The following is a 15,057-nucleotide window of genomic DNA, read 5'->3' on the forward strand; positions in this document are numbered from 1 at the left end:
AAGAAGAGCTCTCAAAGAACAGGAACTCAAGGGAAGAAACCGCAGTGGGGAAGAAGAGAACTGGGACCGAAGTTTTGGAGAGGAAGAAAGGGATTTTTTTATCCCATGCCCCTCCCGACCCGTGTTTTGCAGGTCGGACACAGTCCGACCCGCGTGCTCGCGCGACCCGTGTTTTGCAGGTCGGACACAGTCCGACCCGCGTGCTCGCGGGTCGGATTGATCCGACCCGCGTGCTCGCGGGTCGGATTCATCTGACTCGCGTGAATGCGGGTCAGACTCTTATTGGCGCCTGTTTTCGCCCGTTTTTCGAATGTTCGGAGTTCAATTTCATCTCCCGGATAATTTCGCGGCATTTTCACTCATATTTGGAACGCTCAGATTTCAATTTCATCTCCCGGATAATTTGGCGGCGTTTTCACTCAGATTTGGAATTTTCGGAGTTCAATTCCGTCTAACAAATAATTTCGAGATATTTTCGTCTATTTTCAGAATATTCGAGACCCAATTTTATATTTTGGGTGATTTTGTGACTTTTCGCCTATTTTCGGAATATTCGGGACCCGATTTTATATTTTGAGTGATTTCGCGATATTTTCGCCCACTATTGGAATATTAGAAATCCAAACTCCAACGGGTACATGAGTCTAAACTGTTTCCCATTTTGACAGGAAGTTCCTAGAGAATGTTACAGATAATAATTCTTAAGGATAACCTGGCAACCTCCGACGGGTACATGAGGTTAAACTGATTCCCGAAACTCCCAGGAGTACACGAGTATAAACTGGTTCTCCTCAGGTTAATGCGAAACCCTAGGGTCAACGTCGGTCAACGCGTAGCCTTAGGTCAACGCCGATCAACGCGTTGCGATAAAAGTCAACGCCGATCGATTCAAAACCCTAAGGTCAACGCCGGTCAACGCGTGGCCCTAGGTCAACGCCGGTCAACGCGTTGCGATAAAGAGTCAACGCCGATCGATTCGGAAAGTCTACTCACCGAAAGTCAACTCAATGACACATCAACAAAAATCTATTCACCAAATTCGGTTCAAGGCTTCAATAACGGTCAGACGATAAACGCAGTACCGGGAAAATCTTAGCTATTCGATAAAACACAGAATATGCTAAGATATGGAGAAGTCAAGAATCGAAACCGTCTGTAGGTCCTTTAACACCGACTGAAGGTGGGGATCCATCATATCCAAAGCGTTTCAGACTCCTCTATAAAAGAATGAGGCTGAAACACTTTGGAGGGGGTATCTGTAGGCGTCTAAAATTGTCTACGAGAGCCCGCACGAAACTCGAAGCAATGAATGGGCGAGTCAAGAAGATTCGTCAAACCAACTCGTGCGCGTCGGTCAAACGCGTGCACGTCAATCAACTCGTGCGCGCCAGTCAACGCGCGCACGTCGATCAGCCCGATCAACAAGCAACGCGCGTTCGACGGTCGGTCTCGCGGCGAAGCATACAAGTCAACAAATCGACCAAACACGCAAAAAGAACAAGTCTCGGAAGAAAGAGAACATAAAAGGAAAAAGTTGACAAAACTGCGCGAACGCAGGACGGAACAGATCAACAAGCAACGCGCGTTCGACGGTCGGTCTCGCGGCGAAGCATACAAGTCAACAAATCGACCAAACACGCAAAAAGAACAAGTCTCGGAAGAAAGAGAACATAAAAGGAAAAAGTTGACAAAACTGCGCGAACGCAGGACGGAACAAACCGACCCGCGCGTCACATTTATCGTGACTCGACCCATCAATGGTCACATATACCAATACAATCAAACGACATAGATCAATCATGGATGTGCAGCATGAAAATTACATGCAATGTGATCAGTACATGTCTATTTTCAACTGGTCCTCCTTAGTGAGGTCAAAACCAAACATAATGTAACAGAGTGTCTTAACTGAATACTTTATTCTGATCAGACAATACAACCAAACATAAAGCACCACAAATACAAACTCCCACTAAAACATAATATCCTCAAATAATACCACACCCATATGAGCAGTATGCTCATGAAAGACCTTAGGTGGCAATCCCTTAGTAAGAGGATCAGCTATCATGGAGTTTGTCCCAATGTGCTCTATGGATATCTGTCCACTCTGTACCCTTTCTTTCACAACCAGGAACTTAATGTCAATATGTTTTGACTTAGTTGAGCTCCTGTTGTTATTGGAATACATTACTGCAGATTTATTGTCACAATATAGCCTTAGTGGTCTTTCAACATTTTCCAAAATGCGCAGTCCCGTGACAAAATTTCGCAGCCATATTCCCTGATTGGATGCCTCATAGCAAGCTACAAATTCTGCTGCCATAGTGGAGGAAGCTACTAGTGTTTGTTTGACACTTTTCCATGATATAGCTCCTCCTGCTAACATATAAATGTAGCCTGATGTAGACTTCCTGCTATCTTGGCATCCAGCAAAATCAGAGTCCGAATACCCAATGACCTCTAATTTCTCTGATTTTCTGTATGTGAGCATGTAATCTTTTGTTTTCTGAAGATACCTCATAACCCTTTTGACTGCTATCCAATGATCCATACCAGGGTTGCTTAAGTATCTGCCTAACATCCCAACAATGTACGCAATATCCGGACGCGTACATACCTGAGCATACATTAGACTTCCTACAGCCGAAGCATAAGGAATCTTCTGCATTTCCTGAATTTCAAGGTTACCTTTAGGGCACTGATTGAGACTAAACTTGTCTCCTTTAGCAACAGGGGTGTCACCTGGTCTGCAATCTTGCATGCCAAACCTTTTAAGTACCTTATCGATATAGCTCTTTTGTGATAATCCAAGAATACCCCGAGAGCGATCTCGATGTATCTGGATCCCTAATATAAAAGAGGCGTCCCCAAGATCTTTCATCTCAAAATTCTTTGATAGAAATCTCTTGGTTTCGTGCAACATGCCTATATCATTAGTGGCAAGCAAGATGTCATCCACATACAGAACCAGAAAAATATACTTACTCCCACTGAACTTGTGATATACACAGTCATCAACAATGTTCATCTCAAAACCGAACGAGATAACTATTTGTTGAAACTTATGATACCATTGACGAGGAGCTTGCTTGAGTCCATAGATGGATTTCCTTAATTTGCAGACCATATTCTTTGGGTCTCCCGACACAAAGTTTTCTGGTTGCACCATATAGATCATCTCATCAATGTCTCCATTGAGAAATGCAGTCTTAACATCCATCTGATGTAACTCAAGATCATAATGAGCAACAAGTGCCATGATTATTCTGAAAGAGTCTTTCGATGAAACCGGAGAGAAAGTCTCTGTATAATCAATGCCTTCCTTTTGAGTATAGCCTTTAGCCACAAGACGTGCCTTATACCTCTCCACATTACCGTTTGCATCCCGCTTGGTTTTAAAAATCCATTTACAACCAATTGGTTTTGCACCTTCTGGTAATGGGACAAGTTCCCAAACCTTATTGTCTTGCATAGACTTGTACTCTTCATTCATGGCATCAATCCACTGTTGAGAGTTAGAACTTTTCATGGCCTGAGAGAAGTTGATTGGATCATCTTCTAACATTCCACTACTTTCCTCATGTTCTTGGAGAAATACAATATAATCATCCGGAATAGCATTTCTCCTTTCTCTCGTGGATCTCCTTAATGGCACTGGTTCTTGAGGTTGTTGAGTTTGTTCTTCTGGAACAGGGAGTTGTTCAACATTATCATCTTGAGGTTCCGGATTTACTTCTTGAGCAACAACAGGTATAGGAACCTGAATATTGTCAAAAGTAACTGTATGGATTGGATCTGAAGCCAATTCCTCCTCAAAACTAATGTCTCTAACCTTATTTCTCCCCCCAAACTCAACATCCTCAAAGAATGTTGCTGTTCCCGTCTCAAAAATGTTCCTTATAGTGGGATCATAAAACTTAAAGCCCCTAGAGCGTTCAGAGTATCCAATAAAGTAGCTGCTAACTGTTTTGGAGTCCAATTTCTTTTCATTTGGCCTATAAGGCCTTGCCTCAGCTGGACATCCCCAAATATGTAAATGCTTTAAACTGGGCTTTCGACCAGTCCAAAGCTCATAAGGTGTTTTAGCAACTGCTTTACTTGGTACTCTATTCAGAATGTAAGCTGCTGTCTTAAGTGCTTCTCCCCAGAGTGACTCTGGTAAAGAAGAATGAGCAATCATACTTCTTACCATATCCTTAAGAGTCCTGTTTCGTCTTTCAGCTACACCATTCATGCTAGGTGAACCCGGCATGGTGTACTGTGGGACGATACCGTATTCCTCTAGGTATCTAGCAAATGGTCCTGGACGTTGTTCACCTGAACCATCATATCTACCGTAGTACTCACCACCACGATCAGATCTGACGGTTTTAATTCTTCTGTTGAGTTGATTCTCAACTTCAGCTTTATAGGCTTTGAACATGTCCAGAGACTCAGATTTTTCATGAATAAGATATAGGTGCCCATAACGTGAGTAATCGTCTATGAATGATATAAAATATTGTTGACCATTCCAGGATTCCGTAGGGAATGGCCCACAAATATCCGTATGTATCAATTCTAAGACATCCGAAGATCTGTTGGCACCTAATCTTTTCACTTTGGTCTGTTTTCCCTTGATACATTCAACACATACGTCGAAGTCCGAAAAATCAAGGGAATCCAAAATGCCATCAGACACAAGACGCTCAATTCTACCTTTTGAGATATGACCTAAGCGCTTATGCCATAATGTCGCCGAATTTTCCTTATTTAATTTACGCTTAGTACCACGTGATTCCACATGCAAGGATTCATTGTAAGAAGCAATTGTATCAAGCAAATATAGGTTGTCATAAATACTCAAGTAACCGGTTCCCACAACATTTGAATTAAAAGATAAACTGAATTGACTGTTTCCAAATGAACAAGAATAACCTGATTTGTCCAATACAGAAACAGAAACCAAATTCCGTCTAAAAGACGGTACTACAAAAGTATCTTTTAAATCCAAATAATAACCAGTTCCTAACAACAACCTAAAGTGCCCAATTGCTTCCACATCTACCGATTGTCCGTCGCCCACAAAGATGTGTCTTTCAACATCACTTGGCTTTCGGTAGCTCAGGCAACCCTGCATAGAAACACTTATGTGAGTAGTAGCACCAGAGTCTAACCACCAAGTGTTTCTAGGTACTGAAGCTAAATTAACCTCAGAACAGACCAAAGCAAGGAACGTACCCTTATTATCACGCCAGGCGTGATATTTTGTACAGTCCTTCTTTACATGTCCAGGCTTCTTACAGAAGAAACAACCCTGATTATCCTTATGTTGTTTCTTCTCAACTGGACCCTTAGCAGCTTCCTTATCATTCTTCCTTTTCTTGCCCTTATCCTTAGAGGCATAGGCCAAATGAGCACTTTCTGTCTTATCTTGCTTCAACCTGTCTTCTTCTTGCACACAGTATGAAATGAGCTCATTTAGAGTCCATTTCTCCTTTTGACAGTTATAACTGACCTTAAATTGGTTAAACTGTGCAGGAAGAGACAACAAAACCAGATGCACTAATAACTCGTCACAAAGATCGAGTTTAAGTGCCTTAAGCTTTGAAGCAATATGAGACATTTCCATAATGTACTCCCTGATATTTCCTTTGCCCTTATACTTCATTGAAATCAAGCGAGCTAAAAGCGTGCTTGTTTCTACCTTATCGTTTTTCGCAAAACGCTTCTCAATTTCGGCAAGGAAATCTTTAGCCTTAGTAATCCCTTCGGATTCTATGCCCCTGAAGGCTTCCGGAACGCCGCGCTTAATGATCATAAGACTCATGCGATTTGAACGCTCCCACTTCTCATGCTCCTTCTTTGCATCAGGAGTGCTATCCGCATTGAGAGGTTGGGGTTGTTCAGTTCTTAATGCATAGTCAAGATCCATGCAGCCAAGAACAATTAATATGTTCTCTTTCCAAACCTTGAAGTTTGTCCCATTTAGCATGGGAATTGAGTTGATGTTAGCAGAAATTGTTGCAGCAGATGCATTAGCTGAAATAAAACAAAAGAATGCTCACATCAATAACCATAATCAATAAAATTCAAATAATGACAATCCCCATCCAAGATACCGGCACAACATTAATATCAAGTCTTTGGACAGTAATATTAACTTGTAAGTGATACCTTGTTGCAATGATCAAACATTGACAATAACTCATGTCAAATAATGAAACTATCTTTGGATCGATTCATTATTCACATGTAAACCTTATAATTATCACACGCTTATCATCGCAGATGTGTATACAGTCTAAATAAATATTAACCTTCCTTTGGGCCGATTAAATATTTATACGAAAGCATACACACAAACATCTCACATTCCTTATGAACAACCTACACAAGAGAGGTTACTTTGGCAACTTCTTGTTTCAATTAATCAATTGGAGTGAGAGACAATCTTAATACCTGAATTAGATTTAAAAAAAAAATTTTAAATCAACTGAATTTCCAAAACTTAATTGGGGTCTCACAGCTTAATTAGGGCCCATAACTTAATTGAATAAATTAAGTATACCAAAGTGGACCCATGAAAAGCCGAGGCTTAACCATAATGAACACGAAGTTCCCTTAACTTCGAACGCAAGGTTCGACTGTATTGAGTACGAGACTCACTTAAGTACGAACGCAAGGTTCGTTTTAAAAATGAACGCAGAGTTCAACCTGAGTACGAACGCAATGTTCGACCTGAGAACGAACGCAAAGTTCGTTTAAAAAAAAAATGAACGCAGAGTTCAACCTAAGTACGAACGCAAAGTTCATCCTGAGCACGAACGCAATGTTCGACCTGAGAACGAACGCAAAGTTCGTTAAAAAATGAACGCAGAGTTCAACCTGAGTACGAACGCAATGTTCGACCTGAGAACGAACGCAAAGTTCGTTAAAAAATGAACGCAGAGTTCAACCTGAGTACGAACGCAAAGTTCGTCCTGAGAACGAACGCAAGGTTCGTTTAAAAAATGAACGCAGAGTTCAACCTGAGTGCGAACGCAAAGTTCGACCTGAGAACGAACGCAAAGTTCGTTTAAAAATTGAACGCAGAGTTCATCCTGGGTACGAACGCAAAGTTCGACCTGAGAACGAACGCAAAGTTCGTTTAAAATTGAACGCAGAGTTCATCCTGAGTACGAACGCAAAGTTCGACCTGAGAACGAACGCAAAGTTCGTTTAAAAAATGAACGAGAGTTCAACCTGAGTACGAACACAATGTTCGACCTGAGAACGAACGCAAGGTTCGTTAAAAATTGAACGCAGAGTTCATCCTGAGTACGAACGCAAAGTTCGACCTGAGAACGAACGCAAAGTTCGTTTAAAAATTGAACGCAGAGTTCATCCTGAGTGAACCCTTAGGGTTTCAAATTGAAACCGCCGCCGAACCCAAAAAAATCTTTGATTTTTATTTTCAAAACAGATCCAGAATTGGAAAAAATTGAAGAAAAAATCAAAGAAAAAACCAAAAAATTCCAAAAAGTTACTGTTTACCGGCGATTTTTTCAGTTACTGTTCATCCGAAAAAAACTTTACTTTTCACCCGAAAAAAAAAATTTGTTACTGTTCACCGAACATTACTGTTCATCCGAACCCAAAAAATTGAATCTTTAACCAGAGATTTAAGATCAAAAACCCAATAAAACTTAAATCCCTAAGAATTAATCAAGGTGGCTCTGATACCACTTGTTAGATCTACATCATAAAACTTGAGATCTAAAATCATATAGCCATGATTAATTCAAAGAGATTAACAAAAATCTAAAAGAGCGGAAGCTTATACCTGAATCCATTGCTTGATCTTGATTTTGGGTTTTGGATCTTCTAACCTTAGGGTTTTCTCTTTAGCCGAATTTCTCTCTTAGATGGGGGTGAAGAGAATTAGAGAATGTAGTAACCCTAGATTAGGGACCATAACCCCTTATTTATAGATGTTGTACTTTTGTAATTTAGCCCCTCAATAAATCACAATTACAACCTGGTATCTGCACATATAACCCCATGATTATATTTAAATACCCATTAACCCAACTTAATTGATCACTTTAGTGGGTTATCCTAAAAGATAGCAATACACATTGATTAATCATATGTGCCCATAAATAGATTTATTAGATTAAATCCAACATTTGATGTAGTAGTATAGATAATGCATCCCTAGACTGAATGGATGACTGAATGAAAGAAAATCATTTTCCCCCTATAATAGTCTAACAGAAGGAATCTTTTGAATATTTATACAGCATATCATTCTTCAAAGTATTTACATATATTTTTTGTGAGATGTTTATCAAGCAGTCTCCATGTTCTATTTAGGTTTTTATAGATAATTCCTCCGTCAACATGAAGTATATTGGCATAATTAGATTTTTTTTTACAATTACTATTTAATTAGAGAGAAATCAAATTTAATTAAACTAGTAAACTTGCCGAAAGCCTTGCTAGCGTAAGATATTTTACGCAACTAGGCAAATAAATAAGCAAATAAAAAATAATTACATAGTCAACGGAAAGTTTGTAAGAGCCTAAAGTCATTAAATCAGGAAAACTTATTAGATACTCAACAATTATTCGTACAAGCAACGTATAGTTCAAAAAGGAGCTACTTTTCTTCTTCTCAACACCAAATATCATGTTGCAATATTTGTTTAGTAGTCATTTGATTTACATGAAATTACAACTGCAACATTATAGGTGTTTGATAAATAGAATTATAATTACATATTTGACTCAAAAGCAATTCTAATTATATTTGTTTCGGCTAAATACCCATATTGGTATTTTAATTCTACCCTATTTACCAAGAAGATATAATTTTAATTAGGCAAACATGTTTTAAGATATTTTAATTGATTCAACTTACTAACAAGGTCATTTTTCTCGTCGGCGACCAGTTTTCCGACGAGAGCTCTTCACGTGCGTGGCACGTGATGGTTTAAACTATTTTTTAGCTGCTAATGTGACACGAATATGTCCTATTTTGGGTGAATTGAGATTTTTAGAGGGTTAATTCCCGTCTTTAAACACTGCCACGTCAGAAAATTCGTGCCACATCAGTAGCTAAAAAATAGTTAAAGTTATCACGTGTCACACACGTGACGAGCTCTCGTCGGAAAACTGGTTGCCGACGAGAAAAATGACCTTGTTGGTAGTTGAATCAATTAAAATACCTTAAAACATATTTGACTAATTAAAATAGATTCTTGATAAATGGGGTGTAATTAAAATAAAAATATGGTTATTTAGCCTATTTGTTTCTACCGTGCATTTTGCTTAGTGCTGTATTGGGTCCATGGTTTTATTATATTATTTTATTGTATTAAGAAAGTACCGCCACTTATAGACGGATGAGACAGGTAGCTTTTCATGTGATAAGATATCGGAATGCTTCACAGCTATAAAGATCAATAAACTACTTAATTATTATTATTACTAGTATATTGGCATGTAAAAAAATAATATTAATTTATTAATTTATTAAAAATATCGATCAAAATAATATTTAATTTATTAAAAAAATATGCATCTAAAAAGTTTTTATTGTATCCTTCATTTAAATGAGAGGACTGAAATTGAACTTAGAATTCACGTAATAGTTTTTTTTAGCATTGGAGGATATAAATAAATAAACAATCTATTTTACTTATTTTCTACAACTTTTTGTTTCTTGGATTAACTTTAGATTAGAGCAAATAAATTACTACATGTAAGAAAATCATCAAGAATTTATAAATTATTAACATAATTATGAAAATATTTTTTAAATTATTCTTATTATTTTATAACTTAATCCTAAATCAAATCTTAGACCATGAATATCATATTAAAATCAATCAACTATCTAGATTATTCGCGGTGAGCACTGTAGGCGTCAAAAAATGCTTACAGACATTCAAACACCACTCAAGACGACATAGAAGAACAATATACACGTCATCAAGCAACACATGGCGGCGCGACAAGACATGGTGCCGCGGCTAAGGCGCGACAACCTAAGGTGTCGCGGCCATTATAGGGCGTGCTACAGCAGTTATAATGCAGTTATCTGATGATTATTTGAAGCCCACGTGGCAGCATATTAGAGATAGAACGTGTGCTGACGTGGACAGGCGGTTAAACCACGAAAAAGGTGGTTAAAGGTCGTAGGAGAACAGTTTCAAACACGTATGAACATGGGTGTAACTGCCCCTTTAGCCGCGGCAGTGTCGACTGTCGCGCTCTTTGGCCGCGACAGTGTCGACTGTCGCGCCTTTAGCCGCGACAGCATCAACTGCCGCGCCTAAAGAGGCAGTTGTTGATCGGCTATTTCTTCAGTTATCGTACAGGGGCTGAGCATTTTCCAGAGCAGATTATAGCAGAGAGCCTTGAGTTTTGGTGAATTAGAGCAAGAAAGAGAGTCTTCCTTCTTCACAAACATCCTCAAGAAGTTTCTGGCGATTCCTAGAGGTCTAAGCTCTGACTTGATCTTTAGAAGAGTGAACATCTTATATCGATAAGATATTCGCTTCAAATTCTTACTTCGATAAACGAAGGAAGAATCATTAAACCCCTCACGGTTCAATCAGAATCTGTGATTTGGTGGTCCACGAGTCAAAGCGCTCCCGGCACAGGCAAAGATCCCACGCAAGCAGCGATCCAAACAACGATCCTGCGTTTGTTTCTAAAAAGTTGTAATTTTCCTTTTGTTGTGTAAAAAAAGTCTTATAAAAAGACTATTTCTTTTGAATTTATTGTAATCGACCGAAGATATAATGAATTCCATGACAAAACCAACTTTTGACCCAAACAAGCTGGCGACCACAGTGGGAGCCAACGGTCTCGCTGCCGAGACCGTCGTGTCGCAGCCGATCAAGATCCCGGTTGAATCCATGGTCGAATACGAATTCGACCAAACCAAGTTTGAGGAATATCTCTCATCATCCTCTTCAAGATCTTCATTATCTCGCAAGTACAAGAGGATCTCACAATTGAGGAAGAGTTGCATGCCAAAGAAGGCACAAAATGAAGACTCTCGCCTGATTGTTGCTGAGGATTCTACTCACAACCTCTCTGCTCATAATGGCTCTTCGCCAAGTAAAGAGTCATTAAATCAAAGCCCACCGGCATTGACGAAAAGAGCTCGTCAGAGACAACGCCAACGCCGCGCTCGCCAAATGGCTAAGGCGTTGGAACAAACCGACGGGGTTCGTTATCACGCGGACCTAAAGTCGAGGAGACACAATGACTCTTATCTAGTTAAAGAGTCATCGAATCAAAGCCCACCGGTACTGACGAAGAGGGCTCGTCAGAGACAGCGTCAGCGCCGTACTCGCCAAATAGCTAAGGCATTTGAACAAACCGATGGAGTTCGTTATTATGCGGACTTAGAGTCGAGGAAACAACAAGTGGTTTGTTCAACACAACGACAAACTACTCACGTTTCTGCACAATTCACGACGGAGGAATGGACACTCGTCAAAAGGGCTCGTTCGACCCTCAAAGAACGTATACAAAAACATCGTGCAAACGCTGCTCATGCCCGAGCTCTCCTACAACAAAGACAAGAAAGGGAGAAGGAAATGGTGACCAAAGAACCACCGAAATTCTGCCAAGTTTGGATTCCAAAAACTAGAGTTGTGCAAAATCAGCATTCGGAGCCCGTTAAGACTCCATACCCACAAGGGGGTGGTTCTAAACGTGCGACTCCCGACATAACCTTGGATCGTTCAAAGGCAACAATAAATTGTCCTGAGAATGCCAACAAGGTTTTACACCCCCAGAAGAAGACGCATTCACCAAATGATATCGTCATACCTGGGAGATCATACCAACAGACGATACGATTTTTTGGCAATCATACCGATGAATCGTATTATCAAATTGGGGGTGTGAATTAATTTCGAAAGAGAATTATTCGCTCTCATTGTTCCTGTGCACGACTTATAAGATCAGCTGTCCAAGATGATGAATTCCCTGAAGTCACCATCAACGTGGCTGATAAAAGAAAGTCTAAGCGGCATTCAAGTGACTCAAATCCTGACTTTTTCCCGAGAGGAAGAGTCAATCCAAGAATTGCTCAAAGGATGTCTCGACTCCAATTAGAAGCCATCAGACGCAGAGATTACAAAAGAATGCAAGAAGGAATGTCCTCGGAGGATGAATTCTCGGACACTTATTCTGCAATCGCTTCTGATGATACAATGTCTAGCACGGGACAAACCAGAGAAGTACTCACAATCACCTCTGATCAATTCGCTCAAATACTTCAAGAAGCTCTAGCGAAGTAACATGAAGAAATTAGAGCTGAGATGAAGATAGAGATACGGAGGAATGGACTATTGTCAAAAAGACTCGTTTGACCCTCAAGGAACGCATACAAAAACATCGTGCAAACGCTGCTCTTGCCCGTGCTCTCTCACAACAAAGACGAGAAAGGGAGAAGGAAATGGTGACCAAAGAACCACCGAAATTCTGCCAAGTTTGTATTCCAAAAACTGGAGTTGTGCAAAATCAGCATTCGGAGCCCGTTAAGACTCCATACCCACAAGGGGGTGGTTCTAAACGTGCGACTCCCGACATAACCTTGGATCGTTCAAAGGCAACAATAAATTGTCCTGAGAATGCCAACAAGGTTTTACACCCTCAGAAGAAGACGCATTCACCAAAAGACATCGTCATACCTGGGAGGTCATGCCAACAAACGATACGATTTTTTGGCAATCATACCGATGAATCGTATTATCAAATTGGGGGTGTGAATAAATTTCAAAAAAGAACTATTCACTCTCATTGTTCCTGTGCACGACTTATAAGATCAGCTGTCCAAGATGATGAATTCCCTGAAGTCACCATCAACGTGGCTGATAAAAGAAAGTCTAAGCGGCATTCAAGTGACTCAAATCCTGACTTTTCCCCGAGAGGAAGAGTCAATCCAAGAATTGCTCAAAGGATGTCTCGACTCCAATTAGGAGCCATCAGACGCAGAAATTACAAGAGAATGCAAGAAGGAATGTCCTCGGAGGATGAATTCTCGGACACTTATTCTGCAATCGCTTCTGATGATACAATGTCTAGCACGGGACAAACCAGAGAAGTACTCACGATCACCTCTGATCAATTTACTCAAATACTTCAAGAAGCTCTAGCCAAACACAGAAGTGGATGAAGTCATTATGGCTGATACACCTCCCAATAGCAATAACGCTGGGGGTGGTTTAGCACATCCTCCCAATAACGATATTAGGGATGGTTCAATAGCACCTCTCACAAGGGGTGGTCTACACTCAAAATATTGCAGATGACAGTGATCCGGAAGTGGATGAAATCATCTTTGCTGATGCACCTCCCAATAGCAATAACGCTGGGGGTGGTTTAGCACATCCTCCCAATAACGATATTAGGGATGGTTCAATAGCACCTCTCACAAGGGGTGATCTAACTCATTCTCCTCAACGTCCTTCGAATGAAGACATAGACGAGGACGAGAAAATGAAAGAGCTTGAAAATAAAATCAACGCTTTGATGACGGCTCAAGAAGGGAAAAAGACAGGTATTCCGTGTCCCTATCCAAGAGAATGGGATTCAATACCGTATCCGACAAAGTTCAATCTGATTAACTTCACACCGTTTGAGGGGAAGAGTTCGCCGATTCAGCACTTGATTTATTTCAAGTCTCATTTGGGCATGATCTCTGGAAACGAGGCTTTAATGGTCCGGTCATTCGTTGGCACCCTTCGTGGGCCCGCCTTCGATTGGTACCGACGGCTCAAGCCAGGGAGCGTCAATTGCTGGGATGACATGGAAAGTTTGTTCCTCAGCAATTTCTTCGATGATGACACCGAAGTGTCAATCGGAACCCTTTTGGATGAGAAGCAAAAAGACGGAGAGTCAGTCGACGATTTTGTCAAGCGCTTCCGTAACATGGCAATGAATTGCAGAGATCCTATCACGGAGGAGTTCATCCTGCAAACATGCCACAATAACCTCTCCATCGATGTCCTGGAAGCTCTGGGGGTCGTGCCATCCACAACTTGGAAGGAGTTAAAATCTCGGGGTGAACAAGCTGAGCACTTTCTTAAAAGAAAGAAAGCTGAGAGAGGCCAACCAATGACATCTGCAATCGTTGAGAATGCGACTCTCGATCCGAGGTTTCAAAAGGAATATTATTTCGAAGATGATGAAGCTCCAGCCATATTAGAATACCTCCTCGCTAATGATAAAATCGAGCTACCACCTATTAAAGATTAGGATGGAGCTAAGAGGATTACGGATCCAAATTACTGTGCGTACCACAGAAGGGTTCTTCATCCCACCGAGATTTGCTTTGGACTCAAAAACAAGATCCAAGCCCTAATTGACTCCGGCGTCATAACGACGAAAGAAGTCGAGTAAAGACGACCATACAACTCCAGTGGGTGCACGAGTATAAACTGTTTCCCCACACTCCAAAGAGCATATGAGTATAAACTGCTTCTCGATTATCCAACTGAGTACAATGTTAAACCTGGTTTCACAAAGAAAGCTGAGGGTGGATGATTTATATAACGGGAAGTTCCTGGAGAATCTTATATTCTTAAGGATAACCCGAACATGCGAATGAGGATAACGTACTCCTCGTTACACCCAGTTTTGCAAAGAAAGCTGGGGGTGGATAATTCATGTAACGGGAAGTTCCCAGAAGAATGTTAAATGTAATATGAAGTTCTCGGAAGAATGCTATATGTAATTTTCTTAGGGATAACCCAATCATTACAAACAAAGTGATAAACACTACATCCCCACGATGATCTTCGAATACTCTTTTGCTGAGATAAGATTCGATCACTTCTTTAGATCAATCTTCCCTCACAAAACTCATATCTTGGTCAAACCTTTAAACAGTTAGGACCAAAACCACAATCCCCTCTCGATTCCTTCCACGAACGAGAGGTCCACCAATTGAACGATCAAACCTTTAAACAGTTAGGATCGTCTCAAAATTCCCACTTGGTCAGACCTTTAAACAGTTAGGACCAAAGCCAAAATCCTCTCTCGATTCCTTCCATGAACGAGAGG

The sequence above is a fragment of the Asparagus officinalis genome, chromosome 5 (assembly GCF_001876935.1).
Source record: "Asparagus officinalis chromosome 5, Aspof.V1, whole genome shotgun sequence".
NCBI classification, from domain to species: Eukaryota; Viridiplantae; Streptophyta; class Magnoliopsida; order Asparagales; family Asparagaceae; genus Asparagus; species Asparagus officinalis.